The following is an 11,837-nucleotide window of genomic DNA, read 5'->3' as shown; positions in this document are numbered from 1 at the left end:
GCGTTCTTAAGTTACACCTTAAGCTGTACCTTATCGTTAATACGTGTTTCCCGAAACGTTCTTAGTTCTTATGTTCTTACCTTCTGTAAGTCATACGTTCGGAAGGTTGGTCTGGACCACTCTTAGCTTTACCTTATCACTGTTGCAGGTCTATACGAATATAATTCTGAAGTTTTAATACACCCAGACAGTGTTCAATTAGGCTAATTCAAGTGTTTTCATGCAAAGAATAAAATTGTCATTACACTTGTTGTTAGATTTTTTACAATATTATCAATTTAATTAAAGAGCGCTTTTAAAGGCCAGTGAAAGCATAGGCTACTGTCAGTTAAGTCCTATTCGGACGCTAACATTGTTTCTCATGGGCTCGTACGGTATTTTAAACATTTACAGGGGTAAGTCGGTGATTTTAGTGCCGTCCGAATCCATAATATCAGTGTTTTTTCTCACCCAACCCGCGTAAAAATCCCTGGCCAAATTAACTGACAGTAGCTTATGCTTTCACTGGCCTTTAAAAGCGCTCTTTTATTAAAATAAATGTATTAAATTTTATTATATAATTAAAATTCTAACAACAATCAGTGTAATGACAATTTTATTCTTTGCATAAAAACACTTGAATTAGCCTAATTGAACACTGTCTGTGTCACATCCACCGTCTGTCTTCCTCATCTGTCTTTGCACTACACTCCCCAGAATCCTCCTTGGCGCACACCTGCACTCACTCTCCTCTCTCTCCTCTAAGTAATCATCATCATCACCTGTACCTCGTCTTCTCACCCCTTTATATTCAGAGGTGGAAAGTTCAGGTTCAGAAAGTAAAAGTCCTCCTCGGTATTTTGTTCCAATCACCTGGATTTGCTAATTAGCACAGTTTTTCAGCCAGGAGATACTAGCTAATTAGAACTAATTAGTGAAATCAGGTGGCTAAGTTCATGGGTGGAATAAACATATGGCAGGACTTTCTGACCCCTGGACTTTCCACCCCTGTTTATATTCAGCACTCAACCTTCAGTCATCGTCTGGTCTCGTCTATACGTCTATACACGTCATTCCATGACACACAGACTCTCTTCATTACCTACCTGCATACCTACCGTTCCCGATCCTCTTCAGCCCATCTTCAGAGAATCTTCATCATCTGCATCTGCAAGAGAAAGAGAGACTTTGTTATCATTCAGTTAAGCTTCATCCAATTATCTACTTCCTGTTTACTCACCTTTCACGCTGTGTCCGATCCATTCTGCTATTAAAATATCAAACTTACCATCTTGCCTGCTTCGTTTGTACGAAACCTGACAGAAGATCAGACCAAGATGCAGAATCCTTCGGATTCCAGAATGAGTTAGTTCTATTCATTATTCTACGCAGCCCCGTTCATCATCCGGTTGTGTCCAGCCGAGCCGGCATTTCAGTTCGGGTCCGAATCGCAACTCAAGGTGGATGACTTCAGCGATCTTCCTCCTCTCATCGGCCCAGTTGAACCACAGCCACCAGTCATCTTCACTTCCTCACCCATCCTCATCCAGAACCATATCGAGCCTTCAAGTGTCTGCCCAGCTGAACCAGAGTCTACAAGCGTCTGCCCAGTCGAACCAGAGCCTGCAAGCGTCTGCCTAGTCGAGCCAGAGCCAACAAGGGTCTGCCCAGTCGATACTGCTCACAGCGACTGCCCAGCCGAGACTGCTCACAGCGACTACCCAGCCGAGACTGCTCACAGCGACTGCCCCGCTGAGACTGCTCACAGCGACTGCCCCGCTGAGACTGCTCACAGCGACAGCACGAAGCCCTCTTCACCGCTGGTTCCGTCCAGCTCAAAGCCCTCTTCACCGCTGGTCCCGTCCAGCTCAAAGCCCTCTTCACCGCTGGTCCCGTCCAGCTCAAAGCCTTCTTCGCCGCTGGTCCCGTCCAGCTCAGAGCCTTCTTCGCCGCTGGTCCCGTCCAGCACAGAGCCTTCACCGCTGGTCCCGTCCAGCACAGAGCCTTCACTGCTGGTTCCACCCAGCTCAGAGCCTTCTTCGCTGCTGGTCCCGTCCAGCACAAAACCCTCTTCACAGCTGGTCCTGTTCAGCTCAGAGCCCTCGTCGCCGCTGCTTTCGTCCAGCTCAGAGCCCTCTTCATCGCTGGTTCCGTCCAGCTCAGAGCCCTCTTCGCCGCTGGTTCCGCCCAGCTCTAAGCCCTCTTCACAGCTGGTCCTGTCCAGCACAGTGCCCTCATCGCTACCCAGCACAGTGCCCTCATCGCTGCCCAGCACAGAGCCCTCATCGCTGCCCAGCCCAGAGCCCTCTTCATCCCTGGTCCCGCCCAGCTCAAAGCCCTCTTTGCCGCTGGTTCCGCCCAGCTCAGAGCCCTCTTCGCCGCTGGTCCCGTCCAGCTCAGAGCCCTCTTCGCCGCTGGTTCCGCCCAGCTCAGAGCCCTCTTCGCCGCTGGTCCTGTCCAGCTCACAGCCCTCTTCGCCGCTGGTCCTGTCCAGCTCAGAGTCCTCTTCGCCGCTGGTCCTGTCCAGTCCAGAGCCGCCTTCGTCACTGGTCCTGTCCAGCTCAGAGCCCTCTTCGCCGCTGGTCTTGTCCAGTCCAGAACCATGGCCACCTCCTCAGCCTTCTTCACCATGGCCACCTCCTCAGCCTGCTTCACCATGGCCGCCCGAAGGGAAGTCTCCGCCATGGTCCCCTGACCAGTCTGATCCGCCATGGCCGTCTGGACCATCCTGGAGTCCGTCCATCTACACCTGGTCCACCTCCCCATCACGGACTCCAGGATGCCCACCCCCCCTCCCGTGTTCTGCTGCTTTCGGCGCGGGCTGCGCCTTGCGGGATGGGGGAGTAATGTCACATCCACCGTCTGTCTTCCTCATCTGTCTTTGCACTACACTCCCCAGAATCCTCCTTGGCGCACACCTGCACTCACTCCTCTCTCTCTCCTCTAAGTAATTATCATCATCACCTGTACCTCGTCTTCTCACCCCTTTATATTCAGCACTCAACCTTCAGTCATCGTCTGGTCTCCTCTATACACGTCATTCCATGACACACAGACTCTCTTCATTACCTACCTGCATACCTACCGTTCCCGATCCTCTTCAGCCCATCTTCAGTCCATCTTCAGAGAATCTTCATCATCTGCATCTGCAAGAGAAAGAGAGACTTTGTTATCATTCAGTTAAGCTTCATCCAATTATCTACTTCCTGTTTACTCACCTTTCACGCTGTGTCCGATCCATTCTGCTATTAAAATATCAAACTTACCATCTTGCCTGCTTCGTTTGTATGAAACCTGACATACTGTGTATATTAAAACTTCAGAATGATATTTGTATAGACCTGTAACAGTGATAAGGTAAAGCTAAGAGTGGTCCAGACCAACCTTCCGAACGTATGACTTACAGAAAGTATACTTAACTAAGAACGTTTCGGGAAACACGTATTAATAAGGTACAGCTTAAAGGAGAACTCCGGTCAATTTTAACATTGAGCTAATTTTTTTGTAAATTTGGAGTGCTGTCAGTACAGAGAACAACGACAAAAATCGATGTTGCCTACACCGTGTTATCCTCTTTTTAAAATCTGCACCCTGTTGACTTAAATGGGGCAACCTTTTAAGTCAACAGGGTGCAAAAGCATCTTTTGCAGCGATTTTTGTGTGAGCATCAGTGAACACCCCTGACCACTCGGTGAGTTTCACGTCTTTGTAAACGAAAGTTTAATGCGTTTTAGGAAGGATTGTTCCAGTGCCCATAGGCAGCCATTCTGTAGGTCGGGGGGAAAGCGAAAGAAACCTAAAATTCTCGGGACAGCAGCATGTGTCCAAATTTTAATCTTAACCATTCTGTTTCATCAGAAACGATCTGTAAACAGGGCTTTAAGTGTAAAATACCGAACTTGTCCTTTAAGGTACAATAAATGCTGGTACATTTATTATTAACCGCTAAGGGTTTGCAGACTGATTTTACTACTGATTGATGCACTATTAAAACATCTTTAGTTTTGTTTGTTTGTATCAGGCTATTATCTGTTGTCTGTCTCGGTAGATGTCAGTCCCCTTATAAAACAAATGACTGAAGGGAAGGCAGGTCTGAGGTCATCAATGTGCTGGAAACACTAATGTTCTTTGTCAACCTGCCTTAAGCCAGCCTGCTTTAAAATACAGTCACTCCATTGAAAAGCATGAGCCTGAAATAGAGAAACCAGGGAACATTTTCACAAATGTCATCTGAAATCTGGGGCATCGGAAGTCTAGAAGAACTCCAGCCCTCAGACACATTTCATTGCACCTATGAGTGCACATTTTCAAAACATTGTGTGTTGTACAGCTTTGACATTCATCTAGTTTCAACAATACATACATAAAGACTTTTGCCAATGCTTATAGTGAGAAAATCAAAATAATCTCCCCCAGTGACAGAAAGAGAATAAAATCTACATATTCACAATACACAAGCGAGGGTTTTTTGTAAATATCTCATTTGTGAATTCATTTCAGCCATATTTTAGCCAACAACAGAATTCATTTGCTAGTGCAGTGAGCAGTTAAATGTGTTTTTCTGCCCATAAAATTAGAGAGGTTTGCAACAACACATTCACTTTACTCAGAGGACAAACAGAACAACCATGCATCTTCATAAGCCGACTTAGTCAATGGATTGGTGCTCTCTGCTGTTAAAATAACTGAAATTACGCCAAGCTAACCTAAAATAAAATTAACTAAGCTTATATAACTGTCAATAGTTGGCACTTTCACCAATATAATATACTTTGTTGTCCTTACAGTTTGACACCCGAGTAACATAATTTGGACTTGTTCACAGCACGGTACAGTATGTTTTCTTAGCTTTACACAAATTGTATTTATTTTTTAATTTCATGAATCTTGTCAACTCATTTACGTTTCATCAGTACAGCACAATTTCAACATTATAATCCTATCGAGTTCAGCCAGGAATCTGAACTTCAAAGACCACATTGCAAACGACAGCACGATCACACAGGTTTGCGCTGCACAACATGAGAAAGATCAGGCCCTTCCAAACTAAGCATACAACAAACTTCTCATCTTTGATATTCCTAGGCTGGACTGTTGCAATGCTCTAATGGACTTCCAACATGTGCAATCAAATCAAATGATTCAGAGTTCATCAGCTCGATTGGTTCAGCCTGGCTGATCCGTGACATATGTATTGTATAATTGCAAAACACTTGTGTTGCTATTGAGGTGGGATACGGGTAAGGTTAGGGACAGGTATGGTGGTATGGGTCAGTTTAAGGGTGTAAGGTGTAAGGAAAGAGTAATTTAGATTAGTAGTAATTAGTTTAGTAGTTATTACAGAAATGAATTACAGCTGTAACATGCAGGTATTTTAAAAATATAAGCACAATGTAAAAACATGAATCTATAAGTGCATTGTATTAATTTAAATATTAGTAAATAGTAGTTAAAGATATCTAATATAAAGTGGGACCAGCTTTCTACTCTACATCATCTCCCTCTTTTTCTTTCTCATTAAACTGTCTTGGCTCTCGTTGTAAAGTGAGGGACACCCCCCTCTGGGGCACATCAAAGACTTTCTCAGTGGCGACAGGAGCTGATGAAATACTCCATGCCTAATTTAATACTCCAGCAGCACCACCAGAACTTGGCTCAATCTTCCCAGTAAAAGTCACTGGATGGCCTACTTCAGGAAGCAAGTTTAAAATACATGAGGCTCTGATTCTGACATAACCGACCTTAGAGAGGGAACAACTGCATTATGCTTGGGGTGATGATGCTGTATCCTGCAGTGCAGATGCTGATCAAAGACCATAGTATTTATGCGATCTGAGAACAAACTGAGAAGGAAAGTCTTCAGAAGAGTATTTAAATCAAACACATGCAACCCTGCATCTGCTATATCACTCAAACTTAAATATAGCTTCTGTATAGGCTTTTCAATGTTTAGCCTTGATGACTATCAACAACAAAGATGCCACACTGTAAAACTTTACTGTAAATTTACAGCGAATTTCCTACAGAATTGTACTGTATTTCCATAATACAGTATTAGGCTGCATATTTTACAGAACAGCTGTAAATATACAGCACATTTCTGTTTTCAACCCGATAAATTCGTAATACAGTATCATACTGTAAAAGCACTGCATTGTGGGATTGATTTTTTTCGCGCTCAATTCAGTTCAAATGTGACGCGAGCCGTCAGTAGCTACTACAACAGGCAAACTTGATTTGTCAGCTGGATTCAACTGAACAGAATAATCATTCCTGATAACAAGATAAACAGTGTCTGCGAATCTGTGAGCAATTTTTAAGCTTTTGTGAGCTTCGGTTCGTGTTTCAAACATTGCCTGTGACGCAGCAGAAAATGGGCGACATTAACGTGCTAACTTTACATGAAGACGGATGGAAGAATTTGTCATCTGAATAACCTGCACCTGTGACGATTAGTGGGATTGAGAGTTTGAGAAGATGGAAAATTGTTCAACTGAGTGATACGGTAAGCCAGTATATTTTGTTTTTTTTTGCGTTCGCATTTCTACATTGTTTTCACGAAAGCTTATTTCGTTTGATTTTACGAACGCGGTTTACCACCGCGGCCGCACAAACAATTCACTCTGTTCCACCTGTTTACCAAGTACCATTAACGTTAACTTCGATATTTCACATAATAGGCAACATACCATGTTATTTGCATGACCTGCTTTTGATATGTATTTTTCGTTTCAGGCTGTGTAATCTGATGACGGTCCAGTGCTAATGTAAGTGCTTTTAAGTAACTTAGTGTTACAGTTATAGTGTATGTGGTAAAAAAAATGCTATCAAATGCTGTCAGTTCTGTGATCGTGCTTTTGAATCGTTGTCAGAATTTTGCTAGCACAAGAAAATCCATGTTCCTAATGCTGTTTTCAAATGTAGTATTCCTGATTGCCATGCCATGGTCCTACAACTACTCCCACAATTCAAAGAGAAGATAGACGGTGTTATCCTTCAAGCAGATAAGTAGAGATTATTCAACAAATCTCATTAATCTGTAATATGTTTTATGTTTTGGTTCTGTTGATCATGGTTGTGCTGTCCTTTTTAAAAATTGTTTCAGGAATTTGCAACGCTGATGTCCAGCAATCTACACTTGCCAGAGAGTCCACGCCTTATTTCCTGGTATGTAAACATTAAAGGTTTAAGTTTAAACCTAAAATGAAAAGCCATCATTTACTCACTCCACTGCAAAATATCTTTTTCTTAATTAGTGTTTTTTTTTTCTTGTTTCCAGTCCAGATATCTAAAATTCTTACATGAAGAAGCATTTAATTGACAAGTAAAAATTGTCTTGTTTTCTGAAAGAATAAGTGAAAAAATTTAGTGAGTTTATGCTTAAAACAAGCAAAATAATATGGCGGTGCGTTTTAGTGTTCCTCTAACCCTAATCAATTTTAATTTTTAGGTGAAAATTTTAATTGATAGAACTATGAACAGATAGACAACTAGCCTACATCGAACCACAGTGGAACCCACAATAGTTATTTTAATTATTAATATTATTTATTAATTCTTTTTTTTTTTTTTTCAATTACAGGTCAATCTCTAAGCAACCAGTGCTGGATATTAGGTTTGGAAGGTCAAGGTGTGTGTGGAAAGGATCACAGCCTCTTCATCCCTGGCCTGGCAGTGCTGTTTGCCTCCTCCTATGAGTTCAGCTTGCAGTACAGGAAGAGGCAGCACCTTGAGTTTGTTCAGAGGTTAGTCATTAGCATATTTGCCATTCATATAAATATTAGACTGAATTGTGACTTGTCTTGACAGTATTTATTAAGCTGATTACTGGTATGAACAGTTTGGCCCTGGTTTCCATACTGGGCTTAGCTTAAGCCAGGTCTAGGCCTTAATAAAATTAGGGTATTTAAGCAGCTTTTATAAAAATGTCTAATAAAAAAAAAAAACATTACTGGTGTGCATCTTGAGACAAAACAGTGGCAGTCACATATTTAAGATATGTCAGTGCAAGTTGTTTTCAGTTGAAGGATTAGTGAAAATTCTGTCATTAATTACTCACCCTCATGTCGTTCCAAACCTGTAAGACCTTTGTTCATCTTCAGAACACAAATGAAGATATTTTTGATGAAATCAGAGGTTTCTGAACCAGCCATAGACAGAAATGTCTTTGCAACTTTCAAGGCCCAGAAAGGTAGTAAAAACATTGTTTAAATAATCCATGTAACTACAGTGGTGCAACCTTAATATTATGAAGCGATGAGAATACCATTATTCAACAATCTCTACTCTTTCACGTCATTCTCCTACGCTGTTGATGTAGTGTAAACAGTGTCAAGTCTCCTTCATTTATATAGCGCTTTTAACAATATAGATTGTTTCAAAGCAGCTTTACGGTGATAATAGGAAATTACAGTAACATAGATTGTTTTGGCTTTACAGCAGCTCTAGAATAAAGTTATTAGATTGACTGACTATTTTTGACTGTCAAAATGCAGGCGGACACAGCTTCAGCGAGTTGTTCAAAACCTTTCTTTTTAGTAAACTCTGTGTACATTAACAATGTTCTCAATGCTGGAGTTCATGTGTATTCTTCCAGCACAGTTTCATGTTGTGTCGAGCCTCCTTAGTGTTTTAAAAAATAGTGATTTTTAATGCTATCATAGTCGTGCCCCAAGCACTCCCATTCAAAAGACAATTTGACTGTAAACGAAAATACGGTCAAACTTAAAAGTGGTGTTTTCATCCTAATTATGCTTTTAAATGAAAGTTTGCCTCGGGTAGATTAACAAAAAGACCCTAGGTTGCATTTTGGCAAGAGTTATCCTTTAATACACTCCGGCCCACTCATCCTCACAAAACAGTGTAGGAGAATGACATGTAAAAGAAGAGATTATTCAACACTGTCGTTATTTTGGGGTTATTTTGCGCACAAAAAGTATTCTCGTCACGTCATAATATTAAGGTTGAACCACTGTAGTTATATGTACTATTTACTGATGTTTTTACCACCTTTCTGGGCTTTGACAGTTGCAATGACATTGATGTCAATGGAGGGACAGAAACCTCCCAGATTTCATAAAAAATATCTTAATTTGTGTTCCGAAGATGAACGAAAGTCTTAAGGGTGAGCAATAATGACAGAATTTTCATTTTTGGGTGCAAACGTGCATTTTAGTCTGGCAAATGTCATGTTTAACGTTATCATGTAGTCATGTATGCAATAAACATTGCAAGGCTTGCAATTAAAGTTAAATTATTTCTGTCACAAAGGTTTGGGCTGGATTCTGGCAATGTGCGCTCTATATAAACAGAGTCTATGGCTGCCTTTCCACTGATACTCTGATGGGACCTGATGAGGGGATGATATTAAAAGTTGTAGAATAAAACTTTAAATCTGGCAACCCCACTTCCAAAAGTTTAGTTAGTTGACAGTGCACATGTAAACAGACACATTGAGTTGATGTATTTTAACCAGGGCAGAAAAAATAAAAAATATCAGTTACTGATCACAACATCCAACATTGCATTTTTTTTCATGTTGTTCAGATTTATCCTAACAAACTAGTCGTTAAAACCGTTATCTGGTTTCTATTTACACATCTTTTGTGCTGTCTCTCTCTGTCAAAATATATAAACTCAGTCCATAATATTTCAATGTTTTTTTTCTTTTTTTTCTGCCTTTTAGACGCTTTCTTGACATCAATCCTGAACGTGGATTAAAAACAAAGAAAGGACAAGTAACTTCAAAGAAAACTGGCCAAGTTGTGCAAAAAAAGAACACTGTAAGCCTACAGGTGTCCTCACTTCTGCGAAAACTTGAAGACTTTGAATGGGATTTCGTTTGCACTTGTATGGACTTCAAAACAGAAACAGCAATTCACTGCCATTATAAAGCTTGGAAGAGCCAGGACATTTTTTAATAGAACTCCGATTTTATTCGTCTGAAAGAAGAATGTCACATAGACCTAGGATGACTTGAGGGTGAGTAAAACATGGACTAAAATTTTTGGGGTGAACTATCCCTTTAATTAAGCGCTAAGTGTTACCTGTTTGTTGTTAAGTGTTAAAATTGAATTTTATGTTTAAAAAAATTCAGCCAACATGTTCACAGAAGGCAATTTTCTGATCTTTGCTTTTAACCAAAATAAATGTTTTAAAACCCAGAAAATGTTGTTTTCTTTTTCCTAGTGTGACTACTATACAATTTATTGCTGTAGACAAGTTTAATATTGTAAAAGTATGTGGTATATACTGTATTTGGTAATTACAGTGGAGTACTGTAAATGCTGTTTTCTGTACTAGTCCTGTAAAAATACAGTATGTGGCTGGAAACCCAGCTGCCAGTATTTTACTGTAAATTTACAGTACAACGTTTTGCAGTACAATACTGTAAATGCTGTTTACAGTACTAGTCCTGTAAAAATACAGTATGTGGCTGGAAACCCAGCTGCCAGTATTTTACTGTAAATTTACAGTACAACGTTTTACAGTACAATACTGTAAATGCTGTTTACAGTACTAGTTCTGTAAAAATACAGTATGTGGCTGGAAACCCAGCTGCCAGTATTTTACTGTAAATTTACAGTGAAAAGTTTTACAGTGCAGATACGTGGATTTGAATCCCGCTCGGAGTGGGTCAAGTAGGACCAGTTACTTTTAAGAAATATCACTTGAGTGCTGTTGTTCCAAATATCATTGAAATATTTAGACAAAAGATTAGTTTGAAAAGATTCAATTAAGAACAAAACACCACGGTATTTTTCTCGGAGATGAACAACGAATCACAAACGTGATTATGAGTGTGACTGATTTCATGCAACAGTTCAATATTGTATTTTGAGTTGTAGATTGAATTGTAGTCGGTTACTGTTTCCAAAAATTGTCGTTTATTGTACTTTACTGAGAGTATACTTCAAAGTGAAGCCTAAATGACTAGTAAATTATCAGTAAAACTAGCTATAAGTTCACTTGTAGGGCTATAGCAAATAAAAAATGTAGCCTATAGTTGTAAACTAGTTTACTGCTGTTACACTTAAAGTTTACTTAAAAGTATACTTTTATACACTAAAAAGTTGGCCAATTTAGTCCCAAGTTGTGTTAAAAAAGTACACTTACAAGTATACTACTAGTGTATTGATATTACTATACTTACTACATAAAGTATACTTAAAAATATACTTGAACTTTTCTTAAGTATACTTAATAAAATGAACTTGAAGTATACTTATTTTTTGTAAGGGACATGACAGGTCAGTGACTTAACAAGGTAAAATATCTTTACACTTGGTGTAAATGCGTTGCCTTGTCTGACTCTCTTAAACGGCAGTGTCCAGCAAGGACTAATGGGGTGTGCAGAGAAGCTATTAGATCTGTCCTGCTGCCCTTCTGTGGATCATGAGCAAATGCGTTGTTTATTTCTATTTGTCTTCTGCTTCTCCTTTAGGGCAGTCGTGGTCTAATGGTTAGTGAATCTGACTGGCAACCTGAAGATTGCGGGTTTGATTCACAGTACCAGCAGAAAATGACTGAGATGCCCTTGAACAAGGTACCTAACCCCCAATCACTCCCCGGGCGCCGCAGCAAAATGGCTGCCCACTGTACCGTGTATGTGTGTGTGTGTGTGTGTGTGTGTGTGTCCACGGTTTGCAGTGTGTGAGTGTTCACTACTCCTAATGTGTGCACTAACTTGGATGGGTTAAATGCAGAGGACAAACTATCCATATTTGGCCTTTACATGTCAATTTTACTTTCCTATAGACAGAAAAGTCAGGTTTTCGTTGAGGTTGACAAAACTAAGTGAACCGAACATGTCCCCTCCCGGTCACAGTCCATTTGTGACTTGTTTAGTACAAAATAAT

At 40.4% G+C, this 11,837-nt stretch overlaps 1 long non-coding RNA gene across 2 annotated transcripts; it reads left to right on the top strand.

Moving 5' to 3' along the window:
* The first annotated feature begins 6,135 nt into the window (after nt 1-6,135).
* Nucleotides 6,136-11,549, top strand: LOC311066354. Of its 2 annotated transcripts, XR_014603062.1 has the most exons (6): nt 6,138-6,484; nt 6,715-6,746; nt 6,904-7,146; nt 7,562-7,724; nt 9,665-9,960; nt 11,423-11,549. It is a non-coding gene; the product is annotated as an uncharacterized lncRNA (long non-coding RNA). The 2 variants fall into 2 exon arrangements; XR_014603063.1 differs by lacking the exon at nt 11,423-11,549 and having other exon boundaries at nt 6,136-6,484; nt 9,665-10,141.
* The last annotated feature ends 288 nt before the right edge of the window (nt 11,550-11,837 follow it).

The sequence above is a fragment of the Abramis brama genome (genome assembly GCF_963993115.1).
Source record: "Abramis brama genome assembly, chromosome: 16".
NCBI classification, from domain to species: domain Eukaryota; kingdom Metazoa; phylum Chordata; class Actinopteri; order Cypriniformes; family Leuciscidae; genus Abramis; species Abramis brama.
Note: the sequence above shows the minus strand (reverse complement) of the source record. Positions and strands in the feature narration are given on the sequence as shown.